At 35.6% G+C, this 26,093-nt stretch overlaps 2 long non-coding RNA genes across 2 annotated transcripts; one reads left to right on the top strand and one right to left on the bottom strand.

Moving 5' to 3' along the window:
• Nucleotides 1–202: 202 nt before the first annotated feature.
• Nucleotides 203–1,859, top strand: LOC131523363 (uncharacterized). Its single transcript, XR_009266757.1, has 5 exons — nucleotides 203–384; nucleotides 479–576; nucleotides 678–757; nucleotides 989–1,084; nucleotides 1,478–1,859. It is a non-coding gene; the product is annotated as an uncharacterized LOC131523363 (long non-coding RNA).
• Nucleotides 1,860–13,249: 11,390 nt separating this feature from the next.
• On the bottom strand, nucleotides 13,250–14,316 carry LOC131522763 (uncharacterized). Its single transcript, XR_009266629.1, has 3 exons — nucleotides 13,983–14,316; nucleotides 13,516–13,580; nucleotides 13,250–13,424 (listed from the first exon to the last, which is right to left on the bottom strand). It is a non-coding gene; the product is annotated as an uncharacterized LOC131522763 (long non-coding RNA).
• Between the last annotated feature and the right edge of the window lie 11,777 nt (nucleotides 14,317–26,093).

The following is a 26,093-nucleotide window of genomic DNA, read 5'->3' as shown; positions in this document are numbered from 1 at the left end:
TTCAGTTAACTTTCATATGTCAACCTCCATCTATCTTGTTTTTCTTTCATTCTCTGTGTGTGTATATATACACTGTAAAAAAGCCAACTTTCAAAAAGTCCTCCTAATAAACATAAAACAGTAAAATGAACTATGATATTTTCATTGGAAGTGTTCATGCATTATACTAAGTTGATTCAACAAATTCGTTGCTTAAATGTTAAAAACATGCAATATTTTGTTGATCTAACTAAGAAGTTTAAGTTTTCATTGATTCTAACGTTTCTTGTTAGCGCGTGCGCAGTTTGAACCTTGAACGCATGCGCACTTTGATACTTCAGCTACTTCGGCTGTATGACGCAGATTTCAAAAAGTTGATGCTGATGAGGGGTGATATCGTGCCTGGTATGTAGTAATAATATTTTATAATCGATCAATTTTATTTGCCATGTATAATGAATGTGGTCTTCTCAAACTTACGGCCTAATCTATTTTGCAGCGTGTTTCTGTTTTCGCGCACTTTTGTGTGGTTGTCGATGCTAACGTGAAGGACGAGTGGCGTCGTGCTTGATCGATCCAGCTTTTCTATAAAATTAAGTAAGTACTTTTTTTTATTTTTCATAATCGACTGTATTTTATTTGCCATGTATAATTAATGTTTTGCTCTTCTCAAACTGACGGCCTAATCTATTTCGCAGCGTGTTTCTGATGTTGTGCACATTGAGTTCTTTTCAAAGCTGACGTGCCAGATAAATCCAGCTTTTCTATAAAATCACTGGTACGTAGTTATCATGTTTTATAATCGACTGTATTTTATTTATCATGTAAAAAATGCATTGACCGTGTAGACATCTTCCTATATTATATGGGTTTGGATTAACGTGGGTTAGAGTAAAAGATGACAGAATCATTTTTGGGTGTACTGTACCTTCACCTCCTAAAGCAGAAAGAACAAATGCAGATTTTATAAACAAAATATATGTTTGTTTGTTTTGTTTTGTTTTTTAAGGTGAGTGACATTACCAAACATCGTAAAACAACGGCTCTTGAGGGATTGCTACTTTTCCTGCTTGAGAAGTCAGCAAATTTGCTCAAGATATGCCTGGTAAATTACCATTTTCATACCCTATTTCCAAATCCATTTGTAAACTATATATATTTTACATGTATTCAGTTTATTTACACAACAAACAATAATAATAATAATAATAGGGGTGTAACGCACGTGTATTCGTACAGAGCGGTTCACCGGGCAAATTCCCAATGGAAGGGCAGGCACGTGCCCTGCTCACCCAAAAGTCCCCACTCCAAGGACTCTACCTTTTGAAGGAGTAGGACATAGGGATTATCACTTCCATTTGGAATTTGCCCAGTGAACCATTCTGTACAAATACACGCATCGTTGCACCTCTAAATAATAATAGTAATTATTATTATTATTATTATATGTAAATTTACACTTCCATTAATACCTACCTCCCATCCATTATTCTCCCAGGATACGAATTCTGTGAACTGCTGCACCAAAGGTGTAAAGATTGGAATTCTGACTGTGGAGGAAGATGATGTTGCCGGTGTTACATCGCAGCCCACTGTTATCAACATGGCCATAATCTTGGAGGAGGCCATTGTGCTTGAGGACATTAAAGATCTTCCATCTGCATTTGCATATTTGTTTGGCCTCTTATATGCATTTAACATGGAATATCTGAAAGAATTGAAGTACACTTTTGAAGTCATCATGGATCTAGGTGGTACCTGCTCAGCTAGAGTGCAGTCATTGAAATCCAAACTTTGCTAAATGGATGAAGCCACTTAAATGACGTTCTTGCGTTGGCTTTTTTTAAATACTTTTATACTTAATGACTACAAAAAACACCTGTTTTCATTCAGTGTGCTAATTACTGCTAAGGTTTTTGTTTATTTGTTTGTTTGATTGTTTCAGCCTTTGCCTTAAAGGGAAAATTCACCCAAAATGAAAGTTCATTATTTACTCACTCTCATGTTGTTCCAGACCTGTGATTTTCTTTCTTTTTCTTGAACACAGAAGAAGATATTGTGAAGAAAGCTGACAACTAAAGGGTTGACTGTCATAATATTTTAATCCTATGGCAGCCAGTCAGTGACTACCTTCAACTGATCGGTTATCAGCATTCTTCACAATATCATCTTCTGTGATCAAAAGAAGAAAGAAAGTCAGGTTTAGAAAAACTCCAGTTGTAAATTAGAGTAAATGATGAAAAAACTTTCATTTTTGGGTGAACGATCTCTTCAGGCTGGAGTTTCTCCTAGTGTTTTTTTTTTTTTCCTGGACAAAGTAATTGTATTTTATTTATGTGTAGACACTCTACTTCCAAAGATCTGGGTCAAGATTCGATTACAGGCATATCAGTGTATGTTCTGACAAGAAAAAAGTACAGTGTACTTATAGCTGCTGAGTAGGGTTTGTAGTGTACTCGGATGCTTTATTTTTTCTTATATATATAATGGCAAATTGTTTTTGAGGAACATTTAGGTTGATGTTAAAATATGCAGAATAGAAGTTTTCACATAATTGTTACTTTAAAATCTACCAAAATGTTAAGTACATTTGCAAATGTGCCTCATGTCACAGGACAGCTAACATTGTATGGTATAATTAACACCGGTTTTGTGGATTTCTTTAACATTCAATGCATTGAATTCAGTGTATAATGTTAAGAAGTTAAAAGGCAATATTTGATACTGTTATGTCATTGCTGTGCATTGGACACAGAATGTTTAAATAAATAAAAATTATTTGACCTATGTTATGGTCTCTTCTTTAATTAGACTATTTAAATAATATATAATAAATCAGTCTAGGCCTATTTGTTCAGTAAACAAAAAATATTTAGTTCTGTAATTCATTAGGTAAACATGACAATTTATGTTGTGTCAACTTGTAACCTTAACGTAATCTTTTGAGTTGGGTGGACTTCAGTCCCTGTTTGTTGAGTTTACTCAAAAAAGCGCTTGCGATAGGTTGCCTTATTATTTTAAGTTTACTCAACTTTTTTTTTTTACAGTGTATACTTCATCATTTTATCATATATGTTATCTTACTGATGGCTGGAATGGGCTACAAGACCATCGCTAAGCTGCTCCGTGAGAAGGTGACAACAGTTGGTGCAATTATTCGCAAATGGAAGAAACACAAAATAACTGTCAATCTCCCTCAGTCTGGGGCTCCATGCAAGATCTCACCTCGTGGAGTTTCAATGATCATGAGAACGGTGAGGAATCAGTCCAGAACTACACGGGAGGACCATAGTCACCAAGAAAACAATTGGTAACACAGTACGCCATGAAGGACTGAAATCCTGCAGCGCCCGCAAGGTCCCCCTTCTCAAGAAAGCACATGTACAGGCCCGTCTGAAGTTTGCCAATGATTCAGAGGAGAACTGGGTGAAAGTGTTGTGGTCAGATGAGACCAAAATTGAGCTCTTTGGCATCAACTCAACTCGCCGTGTTTGGAGGAGGAGGAATATTGCCTATGACCCCAAGAACACCATCCCCACCGTCAAACATGGAGATGGAAACATTATGCTTTGGGGGTGTTTTTCTGCTAAGGGGACAGGACAACAGCATGACAATGACCCAAAACACACACGGCCAAGGCAACAAAGGACTGGCTCAAGAAGAAGCACATTAAGGTCCTGGAGTGGCCTATCCAGTCTCCAGACCTTAATCCCATAGAAACTTTGTGGAGGGAGCTGAAGGTTCGAGTTGCCAAACGTCAGCCTTAAAACCTTAATGACCTGGAGAGGATCTGCAAAGAGGAGTGGGACAAAATCCCTCCTGAGATGTGTGGCCAACTTCAAGAAACATCTGACCTCTGTGATTGCCAACAATGGTTTTGCCACCAAGTAATAGTTTTTGCGGAGGGGTCAAATCCTTATTTCACTCATTAAAATGCAAATCTTAACTTTTTTTGAAATGCGTCTTTCTTGATTCTTTAGTTGTTATTCTGTCTCTCACTGTTCAAATAAACCTACCATTAAAATTATAGACTGATCATTTCTGTCAGTGGGCAAACGTACAAAATCAGCAGGGGATCCATATTTTATTTATTTATTTTTCCCACTGTAGTTAAAAAATGGTTAAATGTAAAACATTATTCAGTATTTAGTCAGCTGCATTCTGTTTTATGACCCGATATTTCTTGTAATCAGTTTGTTTAGAGGAAAACAAACTTCTGCTGCTCTCACAGCATGATATAAGACAGCAGAAAAATATTATAATTTTCTTTGAGAAATGGCTCTGCTGGAACCTCAGGAAAATTACTGATGAGAATTTATTTGTGCCAGTTCATTGACAATTAATCTTGAGGATATTATTTGAACAGCAGCTTTGGAGCACATGGCTTTGTTTTGCCATGGCAGCTTACAGCAAGAATGCCATTGAGATTTTTAAACCAAGCTGAATGCAAGCAAGCAAAGGGGAAACAAATGTATACACATCCAGACACTGCATTAATGATGAAATGATTTGAACCAGAAACAAGTGACTGGACAAAGGTTTTTGAGGGTGACTAAATGTATTGGTAACTAATACATGACACCTCAGACACATTTTCATGCAGAGAAATCTATGCATTGATTTCAAGAAGAAAAAATGCACCTATTTTAAAAATTAAAAAAATTAAAAAAAAACATGAAAAAAAAAATCACCAATCCATCTTTTTTTTTTTTTTTTTTTTTTTTTTCAAACCCACCCCTTCAGAAAACTGTCATCAAGTTTTAATCAGTTCAAATCAAGAATTTCTTATTAAAAATTCAGTTTCACCTGGAAATATGTCACAACAGATGTAATCCAAACAGTTTAATGCCGAGTTCCAAATTTTTTTAATTAATTTAATTTATTTTGCATACTATGGTAACAAATGTGCTTTTATCACTGCAGACCAATTATATGTCTTGTCTGTATGTGTTTTAAAATTAATTTGAATATATAATTTCATAACTTAAGTTAATTTATAAAGGGGTCAACATTATTATTATTATTTTCTTTTTTTTATTAATTCACATTATTACTGTGATGTAATTATTTGTAAAAAACAACAACAATGCAAGGTCATTCTGAAAACACCTGCATGTCGTCTTTTATTGTTGACCAAATAGTTGCTTTTGTTTTGTGTTTTGATGTCACGTGTGGTATAGACTGCAACTGACAGCAGATCTTCGGAAACCCATTGTGTAAGAAAGTCTGACATAAAATCGATATTAAAGTATGTGATGTATGAGGGGTTTGTACAACTCTAGACAAGCCAAGAAATAATAGACACATTCATTAATCACAAGACTGAGCTAATTGATTTTGTTGCGAACAAGAACGCTTAAGACAATCCCGTTTCCCAGAGGTCTAAATATTTGAACACTGTACTTCATTTAGTTCCTGTTGTCAATTCTGCAGCTAAATAAACAATATACCTGTGGACACAAGAGGCCATACATTACATCTATATTTAAATTAAACCTTACAAACACAGTGAAACTAATGCATCAACCACCGAGGAAAAGGAAAACACATTGAATCTCATTACACAACAAAAACTTGGGGTACAGTCAATGTTAATTCAGTGTTTTTATGCAATAGAAAATGACTTGTGTTTAACCACCAGTTTTCATGTTGCATATCTTTCAGACTTCCTTTATTTTATCTGAGTTTGAAGAAATCTTGCCAAGGGCATTCTCTACACCAGGAGATCTAGAATAAGAAAACGCTATGGCATCAAAAGACGCCTTTGAATTTTATTTTCCTGACATTCTGCCAGTAAGGCTAGAGCAGTTTTCCTTCACTCATTACATGCTCGTTTTATTGCTCATTAATACACTGTGCTGATAAGCAGACTAAATGCTGTGCCAAAAGCACAATTAATAAATGAGTATAATTCATGCGGACGAGCCAGTTTAACCTTCATCCTGCAGAGCTGAAGTATGTTTAAAGACAAGATGAGGAAATGTACTTTTCATATGGCGACTAACTGCTACATGACTTTGTCGGGGTCATCACTGCAGAAACAGGAATCAGCAGAGTGATCCAACAGTACGGGTCAGTGCTGTATCTTCTTTCTTTTACACGCTTGACCCACATTTCTGCTCTGTTATCTGTGAATGCTTCTCAGTGGTCCTCAGGCTGATTACAATTTTTTTTTTTTTTGCTTTGCTGCTGAGCTTGAGCTGATAAAGATGGTTTGGCCAATTGACTTTCAAATGGAATAGAGAAAACTTTGTTTCTGTTTGGAAGCTGTGTGCAAAATATAACATTCAATAACGAATAAGAAAAGGATAAAAAGTCACTTTTTTCCTATGAATAAAGTACACTGTAGTAGGGATAGTAGCCAACCCAACCACACACACACACACACACACACTTTTTATTTTTTTATTTTTTGGTAAATATACAAATTCATGGAAGATTAATAGAAACTAAAACTGCTCATAAGTACAGTTGGACCTGTCGAGGAATGGAGGAAGGAGGTGCTTCACAGGTTAGTTCACCCAAAAATGAAAATTAGTTCATGTTTTACTCACCCTCAAGGCATCCTAGGTGTATATGACTTTCTTCTTTCAGATGAATTCAATCAGAGTAAGATTCAAAATTGTCCTGGCTCTTCTAATCGCTATTATTGCAGTCAGCGGGTGTTCTGCTACACAGTCCAAAACACGTAAAATAAAGTCTGCGAATCCATATAAAAAATATACCTCACACGGCACCGGGGGGTGTATAAAGGCCTCCTGTAACGAATCGATGCGTTTTTGTAAAAAAAACAAAAAATCCATATTTAAAACGATATAAACAGTTTTGTGTAACTTCCGCTAACTGTCAAAGGAAGCAACGTTTCCTTACTTTACCAAAGGAATAACAGTCTCCTCTTGGCTTATATCGAAATCCTTCGACATTTTTCTTAACAAATCCTCGTTTTGTGCTTCTAATTCATGGCCGGCGTTTTGTTTTGTTCTCTCTTATTATTAATATATTGCCATTTCTTGCTAAATTTTACATTCACAAATGTAAATTTTCAAAGAAAACGCCTTACTTTTTTATTTTCAGGAAAGATTTTGATGTGTACGTAAACTCTTTAAGAAACTCTAATAATTATATTGCATGTAAGGCTCTTTCATGGTGTAAGTCTTAAAAGCTAACATAGTATGCTTTGGATTATTGTTTGTAACCCTCATTGTCTTTTGTTCTTACTTTGTCTTTGTAATTGTATTTGTTGTTCTGTTATTGCATAATAAAAAAAATAAATAAATAAATAAAAATAAAAATTACAGTTAGATGACGTGAGAGAGATGTGTTTATTATGTATGAAATAATGATATTTTTCTTACAAAAACACATGGATTCGTAACAGGACGCCTTTATTCATCCCCCGGAGCCGTGTGAGGCATGTTTTTTTATGGATTTGCGCACTTTATTTTACGTCTTTTGGACTGTTTAACAGAAACACCCGCTGACTGCAATGATAGAGCTTAGAAGATCCAGGACATTTTTTTTATATAACTCCACCTGGAATCGTCTGAAAGGAGAAAGTCATATACACCTAGGATGGCTTGAGGGTGAGTAAATAACAGGATAATTTTCATTATTGGGTGAACTAACCCTTTAAGGTTGAGGTTAAGTACATCTCTTCTTCCATTTACTGGGAACAAATAAATGTACTAAATGTACCGTACCCATGCCAAAGAATATATTTATATTTCTTCCATAATGGTGTTTGTTTTCACTTCCTGAAGGCTGTACAGCTCCAAACATATTCACATGCAAATCTTATGACACTTCTAAAATGTTCCAAATGCTTCATTAAGCTCCTGCTGTTATCATGCTATGTTATTTGAGTTAATTAGCTAGCACTGTGTCATTTTAGTTAATTAGTGAGCACTATGTTATTTTAGTTAATTAGCACTTGTATTAGGACCCAGTGCTTGTTTTGGATAAGGTAATGCATAAGCTGATGAACCAATAACAAATCACCAAAAGGGAATTACAAGGCTTGATTTGTTTCTTTTATTTAACAGATTTGAGCCATGGATTAATTGCTTTATCTATATTTGTTATTATATTTCAAGGTGGAATCAGTGTGAAATATGGCAGCCTGTGAGAGGCAAATTATTTAGACATTTGTGGCTGTGATTATTTTAACTCAAAACTGTCCATTTTATTCCATCCACAATCCAGTTTAATAAGCCACTATGTGCACTTTTCTTTGCAAAAATTATCAGAAAACATTTCTGCCTAACAAATATATAAATTTGAATGAATTATTACCCACTTGGTTATTTGGAGATTAAAAATGATCATTACATTGTACATGATTGTACTTGTACATGTTTTTCTTGTACATTCTAAATATGTTTTAAATCTGAATGTGATTCCTAACTTTTAGTCATCAGCAACTTTTGCTGAGGCACAAATTGACTAGAGGAGATGGGCTATAGGTTGGCAATATAGTAGTAAATGATCACTTGCAATGAAACCAAATACAACAACAAAAAGTAATCAGACTAACTAGACAGAAGATACTCAGCAGAATCCCCAGACCCTGTCCAAATGAGTAACTAATGCCTTTGCCCATTCTCCACTGAGAGTATAAAAAATTAATTCACATTAAAGAATCCTTTGTACTTTCTAATAAGATCTTCACTTATGTATGACTGCATTAAAAGTAATGACCATAAAACCCAACCTTTTCATTTTTTTTTTTTTCATTTTTTTTTTACTCATTGCATTATCCCAATGGGATTCATAATTAGTTTTTTACTGGTGCAAAACCTTCCATATGTAGCCCTAATGGACATGAAAATGGGTTCTAGATAAGCTGAGCCAGGCTCTATTCCTGTGGCTTGCAAACCTCTTTTTATCTAAAACTAAACAGCACTGAGAGGCCATGTGTCAAGACTGAACAGAAAAACTTGCACTTAATTCAAACATCTAAATGTTTAAACGGAGGGGTCAGCAACCTTAGACACACAGGTCAAATATAAATCTTTGAATATCAAACAACCACCATCAGTAATAATTTCTCCTTTTATCATAATCAGTCTGTTTTATTCAGATATGAGGTGTATATGAAGTTAAACACTCCAGCTGAATCACAGCTGTAATAATTTGAATAAATTATTCACGTAATGGTGCATGCTGGGAAATAGAGTTCAGCTTCTAGCACCAGGTGGGCTGGGTGGATGTGCACAGTGATTAACAAGAAAAATGAAAATGGCACTTCATGTCAAAAAGGTTTCCGACCCCTGTTCTAGAGTGTGTAAACACGGTCAAAGGTCCTCTCTTGGAGTTTAATGGTTATGCATTTCCCACAAGCACTTTGCATTAATTGCTTGCAAAGTTGCAAATGAAAAAGAACAGACTGCCTGTGGACTACTAATTTCAACCTGCGTGGATGTAACTTTCCAATAATCTAGTTGCAAGCAATTTTGTATACATGAATAGCAGTTTTTAACATATTATTCAGAACTCTGAAATTAAATATTAAGTTTGAAGCTGTGGGTGTATAAATGTCTATATGCTCTTTCATTTAAGACAAGCTAACAGAAAGGTGCATGGCCTGTGTCCCTTAAAGAGGAGAGGTACGTATCAACTCGTCTAAGTTGAGGGAAGAACATATTGGAATATGGAAAAACGGTGGCGTTTTCCTTTAAGAACAGTAGCAGAACGCAATATTTGCCAGAAGATTCTTCCATGTTTACAACACCCTCTGCATCAATAGCCAGAGAGTAAATTAATGTTTCTTTAGAAAATAAACCACTCACTTAGCCTAGACTTAACTGCAGTGTCTGACAAAGATGCCACAGAAGTCCAACAAAGGTGCAGTCACGTTGGCTACAATAATAAAGAGTGCACAAAGGCAATGACATTGACTAAAAATAAAGTTCCTATGTTTGTAAACACCTTGAAATGGCATCCTGGTATGCACTTTTGCTGCATATGAATAAAATATGCATCATTATCAGGCTAATGCTGAGTGTGTTATCCATGGCACACTTTCTTCTAGCTCATTAATGTACCAAGATCTTGTCAACTTCTGTATGTTGTCACAATCTGTTGCCAAGGCAGTTACCACTTCTCAACAGCTGCAGAGAGTTTGCTGTCTCAGTGATAATCAAGTTTCACCTATGACAGCCTAAATAAAGGTTTTTTTTTATTTTCTTATTTTTTATTTTTCTTTACTACGTGCATTTAAGTAGGTTCATTTCAAGATTAGTGGCAAGTCTGTGTCAGACTTTGGGTTCCAATTATAATCTTGTAAAAGCTCATATGCTTTGGTGTAATGGTATACTCATAGACAAGCTATTGTTTTCATGCCCCAGTGCTTAACAGTCATATATCAATTTATATTTCACAAAATTATGGACAACATTTGTTGTAATTAATTCTCCTCTGAATTAAAGAGTTTAGCATATAGTAGAACTTTGATTAAAAGCAAATAAAAACATGGAAGAATTGGGTCATGGTAATATGTTCCTATTACATACAGAGACTTGTGACTGTAATCAGCAGATTCTGAGTACCAGACAGCATGCTTTCAAGGTTGCCAATAGGCAAGGGTGCACTGGTTGGCATGGGTCCTCTCAGTTAAAATAGCTTCTGTTTTGTGCCCCCGAGGACATGAAATGGTGCCTCCTTGGTGCCCTACAAAGACTGCATAATCTGCGTATAGTGAGCAGTGGTACTGCATACTTTAAACAATTAAATAACTTGGGAACTGTAAGTACTTGTAGTTGAACAGCTATGAGTTATTGCAAATGTGTGTAGGGATATGCCCTAAGTTAAGGGACAAAAAAATTAATAAATAATAATAATGAATTCTACTGAATAACAAGAAAATATTTGTTAGATTAAATAGTCAGACTGACAGACAAGCACACGGACATGAAGCAATATTTTGATCAACATTTTTAGGCAGTGGTGAGTCTGTAAAGCCAATATGACTAAATTATGATGAAAGTGTGATCTAAACTTGGTGGCCAGGGCCAAATGCGATGGCTTTGTTGCATGTTGTCTTTTTTAGCGTGCTCATCTCAAAAATCAGAATGTGTCAATAGCAGGCTAACATTAAACTAAGATACATTATGATGCATGTTTTTTTTTTGTTTTTTTCTTCTTCTTTCCTTCTTTTTGAAATGTGTTAATATTTTAAACCTTCAGAACAAGATAAACGATAACTATAGTGTTGGGAAGGTTACTTTGGAAATGTAATAGGTTACAGATTACAAGTTACCCTATTTAAAATGTAATAAGTAGTGTAACTGTTTTAGTTGCTTTATTAAAGTAATTTAACTGATTACATTGGATTACTTTCTGATAACTTCTCTATATTTCTAATGTTTTCAACTATTAATCATTTTCAAACATGTAAAGCAGGCAGGGTTAACGTTACAGTAGCATTCAACACTGATAGTCAGACTGTTGAAATTCTTCATCACTTGAATTAAGAATATAATAATCTAATTTTAAAGCCCAGCCACCACAGAATCTGACTTACTTTGAGATCATTCTGAGGTTAAAGCTGCAGTCCGTAATTTTTTTTGGTTAAAAAATATCCAAAATTAATATTTGAGCAAGTACATAACCAGCCAGTGTTCAAAATTATCACCTTACTTTAGCCCAATTCACAACGGTTAGTTTATAATAATGTTTTTTTAATTTGAGTGGTACCGGGAGGTTTTAGCGGGAAATTCGAGCATGGCGCTGCGTCTTTACGTCATGTCTGTAAACATAAAGAAGTTGTCCCGGCTACTAGGCTATTGAATGTCAGGATCCTGCAGGTGGCAGATCATTTATAGCCTTTTCTCACAGCAGCTGGAATAATTAAATATATCATTTTGATCGTGGATTGTAATCCAGAAAGGATTATGTGTTTATGAAACACAAGTAAATGAAATTAAATTATATTCCAGTTTTAAATGTGCTTCTGATTACAAATAGCCTGGGATTACACAATATTTGTATTTTAAAGAAAACCAGTTCGAAGGGAGCATAGTTTGCTTTTTGGGTTAAAATAATTTCTTAATATGAAATTCGAATGGTATGACAATTAATAGACTGTACAGAAATTGAAATCTACACGCTAATACACACTATACTTATTGTCAAGCAATGCTGATGTTGTCAACATGAATAATTTGAGAATAAAGTATAACAATAATAATAATTTGCACTGTTTGATGTGATATGAGCTAACCGATCGTTAGATTTAATTACCATTGATAGCACGATTTATTGTAATGTTTTTTTTTCCTCAGTTGGTCAGAACAAACGTGGCAGACTTGTTACTTACTTGTTCAGATGGCAATATATGGTGAAAATTCTTATTTGGGTCATATATTCCAAGACGTAGGCTAGAATCTGTGATTCCTAAGTACAGGATCCACACCGGTGCGGTGACTGACAGACTGACACACATACTCCTCAAAACATTAGATTCATCCACGCTGGAGCTGTGCCGGAGTACAACCCCATGCAAGGAAGATAATTCCGTAGAGCTGCAATTCCAGGTTTTCAAACAGGGATGGTGACAAAGAGGCAAAACTTACAGACTGCAGCTTTAAATACAGATTTAAAACCAAAACAAGAAATAATTTAGCTATGATACTGTTTTTGAAATCACATATTTGCATAGCTATGACAGGAAACACTGGCATCTAACAATTGCTTGAAAAAAAACAAAACAAAAAAAAAACAAACACTTAATCTTAAAAAATAAAAGTACTGTATATACATAAACTGGTAACACTTTATTTTGATAGTCCACTTTAGACATTCTACTAACAGTAAGTAACTTTGCAACTACATGCCAACTAGCAGTCATTAGAGTATTAGTAGACTGTCTGCTTAATATCTTCTAACACTTTATTTTGATGGGTCCACACCATACTGACTATCAGAATCTTTGCAAGTATATGTCAACTTATTCTACTAACCCTACACTGTTAGACATTTCAAAGGGTTTTTACAGTAACTTACTGGCAACACTGTTGCCAGTAAGTTACTGTAATTACAATTTACAGTAGCAAACTGTATTTGATTTTTCAGTATACTACTGTAATTCATTCATTTTAATATAGATTTCATTGGATTTTATTTTTACTCTACATAGGTACTACTGGCATTCAATTAAAACAGACACAATAATTACAAAATATCAAATTCTTTATTTAAAACATTGCATGTATAACACATAAAAATATAGTCTTCCAACTCTGGAACAGTGCATCTTCACCATTTATCCGGTCTTAGGACGGTTTGCAGTGCATTTTGTTGTGATTTATCCTCACAAAGAATATTTAGGCAACAGAAACATAAAGAAAAGCAGCCAAAGAATACATAGCCATCTGCAAAACCCAGGTGCTGCTCCAAAACGTGGCCACCATCTTTGCTCACCATCCACTTTGACAGAAATGTCTTCTCTGAAAAACAAGTAGAAGAAATGGCACACTTTTAAAAGGCAAACCTCATATAGAATACACAAACCTCTCAAAACCATAGCTGTTCTCTTACCATGAATTATCAGTCTCAGGGTGGCTGGCATGTCCATGTCTTTCTTGATGCTTCATTGCAGTTGCCTTTAAAACACAAATACAAAAAAATGCAGTAAATCTTAAATTCCATTAAAAACTATAACAAACTAATTCTAAAACTAGAAAGGCAGCTAGCCATACAACTAGTTTAACCTAGCTAACATGATTTTATTTTCTCAGGCTACTGGCCAACATTAACTACTAACACCTGAACTAAATTTCACATTAGTTAACCTAATGTTAATATAAGATAAGTGTTGCTCGTTAAAAACAATTTTAATTCGGTAACTTAATTCAATAAGCTGACAAAAGTCGTTTGAAACGACAGCGCAGTTTACCATGGTAAAGTTCTGTAACCGCCATGTTGACTAGTAAATGTTACTATGGGTTAAACTATTGTGCAAAAATCTGACACAAACACACAGACAAACGTACATATATTTGTACCTTGCTTGCTGGTCTTTTTCTCTCGTAAGGTGCATCAACACACAGCGCAGATGTTCTCCGGAGCTCTCCCACTCTTGCAGGTTCATCCCCGGGAAAACCCGCGACGCTGCCCGCTGCTTCCGTGTCTTCCTCGTACGCGAGTGGCGCGGCGAGGCGCGACTCGATAAAAAACAATATAGAACCCATTATATATATTATCTACAGTGGATGCGGACAGTAATGTGATGCCCCGGTATATTTCTGATGTACAGATGTACTACAAGTGCTCGCGCTGTTTCTGACACGAAGTACAAACGGATTTTCCAATCATTACAAGCGATGTAACACATCCAGTGTAGTCAGTCCCAAGCTGCTGCGGCGTTGTAGACACGGTGTTGGGCAAATTGTGTCAATCCAAATGTAAGAAATTAGGAAAATAAAACGACCTCAGTATAATGGCGCCAAAGAGACCGTTACAGTTGTATACAGCAATTTAAAAAAATATAGTAGTCTCTGTATGTGGGGTCTGACGTCACAGAAAATTCCCATGATGCAAAGGGTATTACAGTTACTTACTGTAAAGGGAATTTGCAGTATTATACTGGGTGATATACAGTAAATAACTGTGGAAATTACAGAAATGTCTAACAGTGTAAACCCTAACAGTCTACTCTGAGAGTTAGTAGACGTGTAGATGCAAATTATTGAGAATTAGTTGACATGTAGTTACAAAGTTACTTATAGTAGAATGTCTAAAGTGGACTATCAAAATAAAGTGTAACAGCTAGATGTTCTCCCAGCCAAATCTTTTAAAAATGTCTTGCTTTTTCAGCCCTTTGTTGCCCCCATGCCAACTTTTTTGAAACCTGTAGCAGGCATCAAATTTGAAATGAGCTCATGTAGTGGATAAAAGTGTAAAACTGCTCCATTTAAACATTTGTTATGTTCTCTATGTTCTATTGTGAATAAAATATAGGCTCATGTGATTTGAAAGTCTTTTAGTTTTCATTTTATTCAAAAAAAAAAAAAATAAAATGTCCCAACATTTCCAGAATTCGGAATGTATATGATAAATAAAAAGGAAACGGATGCAATTGAAAAAGAATAGAGCAAGCTAGTGTTAGATGATTTTTATTTTTTGTTTGTTTTGTTTTTGTTAATTGTATAATAAATAAAAAGAAACAGATAGAATACAAAATGATTAAAAAAGCTAGTGTTAGATTTTATTTATTTATTTTATTTATATATATATATATATATATATATATATATATATATATATATATATATTTTTTTTTTTTTTTTTTTTTTTTTTGAAGAGAACAAGCATTAATGAATAGAGTGCAAGGGACAAGTTTTCTTTTTTTTTTCTTTTTAAGAATATAAGTAGAATAGAGAGTGCTAGTGTTAGAGGGTCAAATAAGAGATGTGTTTTTTAGGCGATTCTTGAAGATGGCTAAGGATTCTGCTGCTCCGATTGAGTTGAGCAGGTCATTCCACCAGGAGGGAACATTTAATTTAAAAGTCTGTGAAAGTGATTTTGTGCCTCTTTGGGATGACACAATAATGCACCGTTCATTTGCAGAACATAAGCTTCTAGAGGGCACATAAGTCTGAAGTAATGAATTTAGGTAAAGGGGTGCAAAGCCAGTCGTGGTTTTGTAGGCAAACATCAATGCCTTGAATTTTATGCGAGCAGCTTTTGGTAGCTGGTGTAAAATTGATAAACAGAGGTGTGACGTGCATTCTTTTTGGCTCATTAAAAATACATTTTCTGGATTAATTGTAAAGGTTTGACAGAACTGGCTGGAAGACCTGCCAAGAGAGCATTGCAATAGTCCAGCCTGGACAGAACAAGAGCTTGAACAAGGAGTTGTGAAGCATGTTCCGAAAGAAAGGGCCTGATCTTCTTGATGTTGAATAAAGCAAATCTGCAGGACCGGACAGTTTTAGCAATGTTTAGTATATATATTTACTCAGAAAGTGCAGCTGTCAGCCATTGCTCGTTGGCAGCCTAAAAAAAAAAGTAGTATGAAATACATTTTGAAACCCAGTGTCCCACGAGTTGTTTTATTCCTCATTCTGAGCATGTTTTCTGGCTCATGATATACTTTGGGGAATAATGATAGCTTTCAGAGTTAATATCCCACTCGTTTGGTAAAGTTAGACTGATCTACTACCCAACTATTTTGAACCTCCGCAGGGCCATTCTGGCTGCACTTGAATTTCACTGCTCTCTCTTTGCTCTACAAGTTCTATTTCATGGTACAGTGACTGGGTACAATGACAGCTCTCTTCAGCGGCAGAGCACACAACTTTATCTTCGGGAAGACTCAGAAGGAATACCCCTGCCGGACGCTATTGACTATCTAAGAAAAAATGTCAGGATGGCATTCCGAATGAATGCCCACAGGTGAGCTAAGCATGAGAAGGGGCAATTAGGGAAATAATGCTTTGACAGCATGTGGATCCACATACAGTGCATTCAAATTAATGCGAACTGTCTCATCAGAGAAGATTAAATGAACATGACTGATGTTCAAATTGCCCAAGGGTTTGCAGTAGTTTTTATTTAAAACAATAGAAATGAAATGAGAAAGACAAAGAAACAGAAGGCTCAGGTAACATTAGCATTTTCTACCACTGAGTTTGACTACAACATTGCTTCCCCAGCTGTCAGGTTTCCTGTGCTGATAGGACCTCAGTTAGGCTGCTCTGCCTGACTGGCTGCAGAGCTTTATGGCATTGTGACAAAAGGCACAACACAATTATTGTCCATTACCCAGGCGACCGGGACTGAATGAAAGGGAGCGCACCAATGTGGCCCCCTTGATGGATGTGATTCTGCATGCAAATGCATTCAGCTTCCCCGGTTCATGTCACACCTTGTGCATTCAGCCGGGGTGATTCATTCTTCCTGCCAGAGTTAAGACACATTCCTCCACTTCTATGGAGGAGTGCAAGGGCAGTAAATGTCATAATTCTAAGCTTTACTATGTACTGTACAGAGATTACCAGGTTTCATTAGCAAGCATATAATAAGTGAAATTTTATGATTAATAATATCTCAGATTGTGTGGTGTGTCGAAGAGAGGTGTGCTATACTCTTATAAATGATCAAAGGTTTAACAGGCGGACATAAAAATAAACAACCTGGTCTCATAAAAATATGTACCTCTGCGCACTTTTTGTGCGAGACCGTTTTACGTACCTTGCTGCACGTTTCGCCGCAGTTTCAAATAGAAATGTCCACTGAGTGGCACTAAAACACAGGTTCAATATGTGAACCCTGGCACGTTTTTATTACGTAAATATTGGTACGTATTGCTGTTTTATTATTATGTTACTTCAGATACGTATTGCGACGGTTCAGAATTCAAATATCCGGGGACTGTCGCTAAAGGTTAACGCTCTATCGTGTTGGAAATATGCCCTATACCAAATCCAGCCCTAAACCTACCCGATAGTGTTAACAAATGCAAAACTGATATAAAAACGTATTAGTTGATGCAACTGTGCCATTTGAACTTCCTTTTACGCATATTTGAACTGCTTTGTCGAACCGTAGTTCGTAGTTCGAACCAGTGCTTCTTGTCTCTTAAGTCCGTCTCCGTACTCCGTGAGCTACCGAACAAACTTCGCATGTATGAAAACCCATAGATATGAAGGTGCTGTATGTAGGATTGGCACCTAGCGGTTTAACTAAGTATTGCATTCCAAATTCAAAATATTGGATACAGTTTTTTTCACCCGGCCCCTCCTCCTCAGACTTGACGCACACGCAGGTTGCCAGATTAACGACACCAACAGAAACGAGCGCACATGACGATGAATGAAATTAAATACACTGTGTTTTCCGCCAACTGGCGACCCGGGGTTCCGAAATACAATTGGGTAAACTGGCAGTGGGCGGGTTTCACAAACCATAACAAACACAGACATTCCGGGCCAGAATGCACATTTTCAAAGGAGAATAACTGACTGTAGAATTGTTTTTCAGATAAACAAGTATGTTAACTTAGCATGTTTCTTAAATATCTGCAAACATATTATGGTATTTTTATGCTTTAGTAGAGTCAAAATCCTACATACAGCACCTTTAAGCACAGAGTTTCCGAGTTGGGGACGTGTCAGTGAAAAAAACATGTCAGATGCAATGGACGCAGCCAAAAACTAAAGATATGTAGCTAATAAAGTTGTTTAAATTAATAAAATTATTATTATTTTTTTGTAATGTACAATAAAACTATGTAAGTTGCACATACACAATATTATATTATTGTGTAATTATAATAGAATATATAATTATTCAGTTTACATTACTTTCATAAATTAAATAAAAACGGAAAAAAGAAAAAAAAAAACACACTGATGCACGTTCTTCATTCAATATTTTGTAGATGTAGAGTTTAAAAAAATAGTTGAATTTTATGTAGAAAAGTTAAAATCGCCATCTTTTTCTGACCAAAGTGACTTGAACGCACCTGACGTCGTGATAATGACTTGTCAACTCGTAAGTACGAATGTCCCAGGAGGACTTGAACGCAGCATCTGAGCAACACACAGATGTGTTTACTGAATGAATGTGATTGTAACGAATTGGGTGAGTCAGTGTTTCAATGATCCATTCGTAAAGTCACTTTGTTTCGTTCCTTTCGTTCCTCAACAAATTAGCTGTTTCAGTGAATCAGTTGAATTTATTAATTATTAATAAGTCACTATTAAGACAGTGACCTGTGCCACCTACAGGAATATTTAGTTTCATATTTACATTTATATTTAGTCATTTAGCAGACACTTTTATCAAAAGCGACTTACAAATGAGGACAATAGAAGCAATCAAAACCAACAAAGGAGCAATAATATACAAGTGACATGGCAAGTCTCGGTTAGCCTAACACAGTACATGTAGCAAGGTTTATATATTCATACACAAAGCAAAAAGAAAACAAGTAGATAGAAAAGAAAAAGATTAAAGCTAGTGTTAGAGGCATTTTTTTTTGTTTTTTTAAGAAAACAAATAGAGAGTTCAAGTGTTAAAGGGCCAAGCGTTTTATCTATTTATTTATTTATTAAAATAAATAAATAAATAAAATAGAATGAGAATAGAGAGTGCTAGAGTTAGGGGGTCAAATAAAGATAGAAGAGATGTGTTTTTAGCTGTTTCTTGAAGATGGCTAAGGATGCAGCTGCTCCAATTGAGTTGGGCCAGTCATTCTTCCAGTAATTTATTTGAAGTATAATTTCATTTTTTTAAATCATCATTTCATATTTCAATATTAAGGATATCGTTTTTAAGACATTATTCTCATGGAATTAGTTATGCAATAGTAATTAAAGTGTAAATTATACATGCAGATTATGTGCCTCTTCTGCAGTGCAATTATCATTATTATTATTATTATTATTATTTTTAATACTGATTTAATTTGATTGGTAACAGCCTATAGTGCCTTATTTTTATAACTGAAATTGTTATTTAAAAGTAAGAGTTTGGCATAAAATATAATGCATAATTTAATAAGGTTAGAAAAATGCCTGCAGATGGGGTCTTCACTTTAGCAACCAACTAGAGACCACCAAAACACTCTATGAACCACATAGCAATGTGCTAACAATCATTTAGAGCTCTTTAGCAACTGCAAGGCAATGCTGTAGGATCGGGCAGCATTATTCACATTTTTATGGTCTAGATTTGTCACTTGTTATAGTTAGAAATCAGTATAAATGAGACTACTTTAAAGACCGAGTGTCTGTAATGACATTAAAGACCTTAGTAGTGTAGGCCAATTGGAATCTACAGTGTTACAAGGCAGTTTAGAAACAAACCGTGGCACTTGTCACAAGTGACATGCAGGGGTGTCATTTCATCCTGGTTATACTGCAGTCAGAAAAATGTGCACTAGTTTGATGTTACTGTCAAGGCCAGAGAGAAAGCAAACAAGTGTGCATTAGATTAATCTGACAGAAGACACTGCATGTTACGTCGCTCATTTGAAGAGTTTGCAAGCTGTTCACAAACAAACATTAAAGAAACAGATGTTTCCTTTCGCTTTAAACTCAACATTAGGAGATGATGGTGCAGAACATCTCAGAACATTCAAAGGCAGGCAATGTCGAAACCCATCTTGTTATGAAGCCTGCTGGGATGCTGTAAGGTTATTTTGGGAGTCTATTTCCCAGAGTAATGTTCCTGAGGTATTTTTTTTTTAGGGTGATGAAATAATAACAACAATGCTTTACAAAAACGTTGTAAATATGTGTATATATATATATATATATATATATATATTTGTGTATCAAATATCTCAAAGAATGATTACAAAAACGGTCAGCAGTAGGGGTGCCCGGTTATATATAACTTTTAAAAAATGTAAAATGTTATTATTATTATTTTTTTTTAACGGTGTCCGTCAGCGAATCAGCTGACGGACACCATGCTGCCTTACCACGGGAACATGCCAGCTGAAGATAATGAGGAAATTACGTTGCTCCCTTTGCCAAGTGCATTCCAAACGACTACATAATGGCACACACGTGCCCTGCTCACTCCAAAGTCCCCACACCAAGGGGACAGGGATGATCACTTCCATTTGCAATTTATGGTGCCCGGGAGGGGCCGTCTTCGGTTCACTTATTTTTGTCGTGGCTGGCCACAACATATTAAGTCATGGGAACGTGATATTGTGGCCACGAGATCGTTTGGTCGAGACAAGGACATCCTTATGTCGTGGCCTCGAGATGCTATGTTGAGGGAAAGACATCTGTTTCTCGTGGCCACGACTTCTTATGTTGAGGGAACAACGTATTTTTCTCATGGCCGCGAGTTTAATGCATAAACAAACCTACGTTAAAACAAACATTTAATTTAATATGTGTTTATTATTATTATTATTATTATTATTATTAGGTTATATTAACTTGTTAGGGCTATATTTTTATATTTATTTCACATAAATATAATATTTTATTATTTCCCCTTTCAATTCATGTATCGTACCTAATCGTATCGTAGACCTACCTATCGTACCTAATTAACGTTCTGTATAATTATGCTATTTGCTAGGCTACTGTAAATACCTGACAATTATGCCAGTAGGCTACTTTATGATTGTAGGCTATGCCAGTGCGTGATGATAAATGAGCATGTTGTGTTTTCATTTACAAATGAAACTACATGAATGATTCATTCCTCAACGAAACACTAGACAGTAGGCTATAATATTAATAATTATTAATTCGCAGGGAAAAAAGAAAAAAGAAAGAAAGAAATATATATATATAAATGTAATATAATAATATAAATGAATGTTAAATTCAACCTTTAAACTGCATTTCCAATATAGGCTATAAATTCCAGTCAGCATAATCAACGCTTTATGTCGAGCATTTACAGTAGGCTTATTTACAAAACTGGTCAGAACGTTATGTAAAGAAATCGAAATGAAGGGGGGAAAAAACGAATATAAAAATATAATAATAGGCAATAATAAGAATAATGATGATGATAATGATAGCTATTAATAATATAGCATATTACGGAAAAAGACTATGAGTTAATGGACACACACAGCTAGCAGATGGATAAAAATATTTTCTTGTAGTCTATTTTATTTGATGTACTTTATGTAACATTAGCATATGATAAACTTAATTCGATTGCTGGTTACATCGTGTGCAATTACTACAGTACAGCCTATGGTCAATATAATATTTTAATTATGTAATACTTTCTATAATAATTAATTTCTCAACTCAAAATAAAATATTAATGAATCCCTGATAATCCCGGGTTGATATGGTCATGTAGGTTTGTTTACACATTAAACTCCGTCAACCAACCTGGGGCCTGTACCATGATGGTAGATGAACAAATTCAGAGTTACAGGATTAGTTTCGAGTTGACAAAACCAAACCGCTCCAATCCGGCTTTGTTGGTACCATGATGCTGATCATCAACTTTCTTTGTTAACTCAGGCTTTGATCCTGAGTTTGTGGAGCATGTGCACATGAATGTGTGACATCAGTGGCTAACAGCCAATCACAAGCCTTGGTTAAAAGTTAAATATTTGCTAAAGGTTAAAAGATTGAAAAATATGATTCATTTAAATGCATTTACAATGAAAAAGTACTTGTTCATGAAAGAGGACAAATAAAATAAATTATCTTGCTTTATCAGTGCAGTCACAAGTGAAACTTAAGTTAGTTTATATTGTTGGAAATATACAGCGATAGAGACTTGAACATGTAAGGTCACAGTCATTTTTAAAGCATTATCTATTGATTCTACAACTTGTTTATATTATATACAATCTGTATCTATTAACATTCATATATAAATTATTTATAATAACTGTTAAACTAAAATAGCTTGTGTGTAATGGATTAATAATAATATAAATAATATAAAATAATGTAATTATCATTAAGTCCAGACCAACTTTTTTTTTTCTTTTTTTTTTTTTTGTACTAGTGACCTTTAATTTGGAGCAAGATAAACTGGGAGAGTGACTTTTTTTGTGTCAGACATGTGTCAGTTAGCTCACATCTGATTGGTCCAATTTCAGTTTGAGATCTCTAACTCAGAACATAACCTGCCCCGGAGCAGGTTAGCTGTGGAGTGTAAGTTACTATGGCAATGAACGCAGCTAAAAGCCAAGCTACTTTCATGGTACCTAAAACCCAGAGCTGGCGCAAGCTAAACTGAAACTTACCTGGCTAGCCAACTAATCCAACTTCATGGTACAGGCCCCTGGTCTCGGAATTCTGTGAGACCAGGTTGGGTTGCAACATAGCATCTCGAGGCCACGACATAAGGACGTCGTTACCTCGACAAAACGATCTCGTGGCCACGACATAGTATCACGTTCCCACAAGTTAATATGTCCTGCCCACGACAAAACTAAGTGAACCGAAGACGGTCCCTTGCGGGCACTGTAGCAATTTGCCCCGTGAACTGTTCGGTACGAATACATGTACCGTTACACCCCTAGTCAGCAGCCTTCCTAATGGGCATGTTCATCCCATCTTGTTCCACTTGAGGTCACCTATGAATTCATCCACTTTAAAAGTTCACAGAATCTGTGATATAATGAACCATGAGCCCTTATTATTTCTTCTGCCATTTTGATCAGGAACAGGGAGGGGGGGTAAATAAATAATAATAAAAAATAAATAAATAAATAAAAATCTTTCACATCTGAGCCTGTTTTTTTGGGAAAATAGTTTAGTTTTAACTAAATCATAAACATAATTTGACAAAAAAGCAAAAAAAAAAAAAATAATAATAATAATTTGGCTGCAATGAGACTGTCTGTGGTATGTCGTATCATTATTTTAGTGTGCCTATTTATCTAGCTTGTTTGCAGTTGTATCTTTGCTACTGTTTACCACTAGATTAAAAGGTTAAAAGTCTTTTGTAGCAAAGTAAAACAGGAATTCAAGACTTTTTAATGGGACTATACTAATGATCTTGTCAAGCACAGGGTGGCCCTGGAAAACAAACAAACAAACAAAAAAAAAACATTGGTTTGTAAAAAAATCCCATAGGAATTGTGTTTTGAAGTCCTCCTGCTGGCAGAAGTTCTTTTAAAATGTGCAGTCTTTAACATTAACACAACAGGTTAAAAATAGATAAAAGCAGCCATGATGCTGTTGCCAGTTCGGGATGCACAGGGAAAGAGAGCAAGGCCCTTATTTTGGAAGCTTTGGTATTCAGATGAAGAATCACAAGATGTTGCTTCTATTACTGGCAGCAGCTCATTAGGCCACTGCATTTTAAGCATGAAGCCCTCAAATATTTCGACGACAGACATGCCTCCACAAACAAGGTGAGTTTGGATTAGGACATCTCTGGCATTGTGTAGTCAGAACACTAGAAAGAAACTGGGGAGATTAATTTACAACAAAGGAAGTTGAATGGGTACTGTAACAACGTGTTAAGTGTTGTCACAGTACACTAGTTTGGCAGAAAGTAAGTAAACGACACAGTTGTCTGTGGGGAATCTCTGATGCTCAACCCAGATGGCCATACAGCACACACTCTCTCTTTCCTGGGCTAATGTTTTATTAGAAAAGCAGTGGGAGCTTTGTCAGTGTTCCAATGGTCAACATTAGTGATGAGTAGCAAATGTTGAAGAGTGAGATACATACACTGTAGGATGCTCCCACTGCATTGGGTCTCTGAAGTGCTTAAGTGACCAAAAAAAAAAAAAATGTTTTCATGATATTACAGCACTGAAAATGTACTGTACATGATTCAGTGAGAGAAAAGTGCATATTTATGATCGAAATTTGGAGAATATTGCTATAGTGTGACCATATTGTTGACTGAATATGTAGCTTATATATAACTATGCTAAATTAGATGTTTGGTCACAGTAGCAAAATTCTGCATGCAAAAAAAAAGGTCTGTTGTCAATAGTTTAGCAAAGCACAAATCTCTCACAGAGGTTACTTTCAAACCAAAAAGCTTTCCAGTGGTTTAAGTGGTACATTTTACTAATCATCTTGAACTTGATGCAAAGTCTGCCTTGGGTAATTCTACACCCTCACACAAAATTTCCAATTGTGTGGATTCCAATGAGTGGATTTGTATTAGATAAATATATTCAGCAGGTACATTACAGTTTTTGAAACAGTTAAGATACATTTAAATTAAGATGTAGGCTAGTACTTTCTGTGGCCTTCTCACATAATGTCTGTTATTGTCACGAATCCGGTCTGTGGCCTTCCGCCCCGATAGCCACCAGAGGTCGCCCTTCCATCAAATTGACTCTTGCACTACACTACTGTTGCACGTCACCCACGGACTACAATACCCATCATCCATTGCACTGAGACACACACACACAGCTGATTGCACTGATCACACAGCTGATTGCACTGATCACACAGCTTACTTAAACCATGGACTTCCTTAATCAGATTGCTGAGTATTGTTTAGCGTTTATCACAGTCATTGCTGATAGCTACCTTACGGAACCTTTTCCTAGTTTCTTAGTCTTGCCTAGCCTGTTTACCCATGTTTTGATTATTGCCTTGTGTTTTTGGATTGCCCTTTCGTCTTGCCTTTCGGACTCTGTTCGCGCCTTGCCTGGATTATTGCTCGTGTACTCGGATTACCCTTATTGTCAAGCCCTTTGGATATTGTTCGCCGATCGTCGACCCACGCATGCTCTCAGAATACTCTTTTGTCTCGCCTGTGCCATGTCTGTTTACTGATGTTTGACCCTGCCTGTGTTTTGACCATGTTCACTAAATAAAGCTTGCACTTGGATCTGTATGCCGCACGTCTCGTCGGCTCCGTAACAGTTATAAAGCCCTGAAACTATTTAATTGATGTCAAGGCCACTGAATGATTAAACTTACAAGGCACATGTGATCCAAGTTGAAAGTTGTTAAAAAAAGCCTTTATTTATATAGCACTTTATACAATAGAGATTATTTCAAAAGAGCTTCACAGAAAAAAAAAAAAAAAGAATAAATTATGCAAACTTCAAATACAAGACAAATTCTGATGTAAATCAGCAATAAAAAAGAGCTCAAGTCAGTTCAGTGTTAATATAGTTAAATTCAGTAATTGTACAATTTATTATGAAACAAGTTCACTTCATCTCTACAAAATCCAATAGTTTTGTGATTCAGCTCGAGTCAATAACGATGTTGACTCAGTGTTGAATCAGTTCAGTTCAATAACAGGGTTGATGTTGCAAAATTTGTCAATTATGAAACAAATTGGATTCAGCTATCATGCAGCTGCGCATAAAACAACAGTGTTATCATCCAGTAGTTTCAGTCCAGATGATAATGTTAATTATCTTTTAAACCTGAACTAAGCAAGCCGAAGGTGCAATAGGTAACAGAAATGGACTATAAAAACCTTAGGAGAAACCAGGCTCAGTCTGGTGACCAGATTTCCTCTGGCCCGAAAACTGAGATTAAAATCAAAGCCAGCAGAACAGCCTGTCACAATGTATTTTATGTATCCACAGGATTATAGCCACAACTGCTGTAACTCCCGAATTTAGATTATTTTGTTCCCTATTTGCAGATTGTTATTTTCCTGTGCTGACATTTGCCTTTTTGTCTTTTGAAAGCAAAAAAAAAAAAAAGAAAAATTGCAACAACACC

This window comes from Onychostoma macrolepis, chromosome 17 (genome assembly GCF_012432095.1).
Source record: "Onychostoma macrolepis isolate SWU-2019 chromosome 17, ASM1243209v1, whole genome shotgun sequence".
Classification (NCBI taxonomy): domain Eukaryota; kingdom Metazoa; phylum Chordata; class Actinopteri; order Cypriniformes; family Cyprinidae; genus Onychostoma; species Onychostoma macrolepis.
The sequence above is the reverse complement of the archived record's forward strand: the minus strand, read 5'-3'. Positions and strand labels throughout refer to the sequence as shown.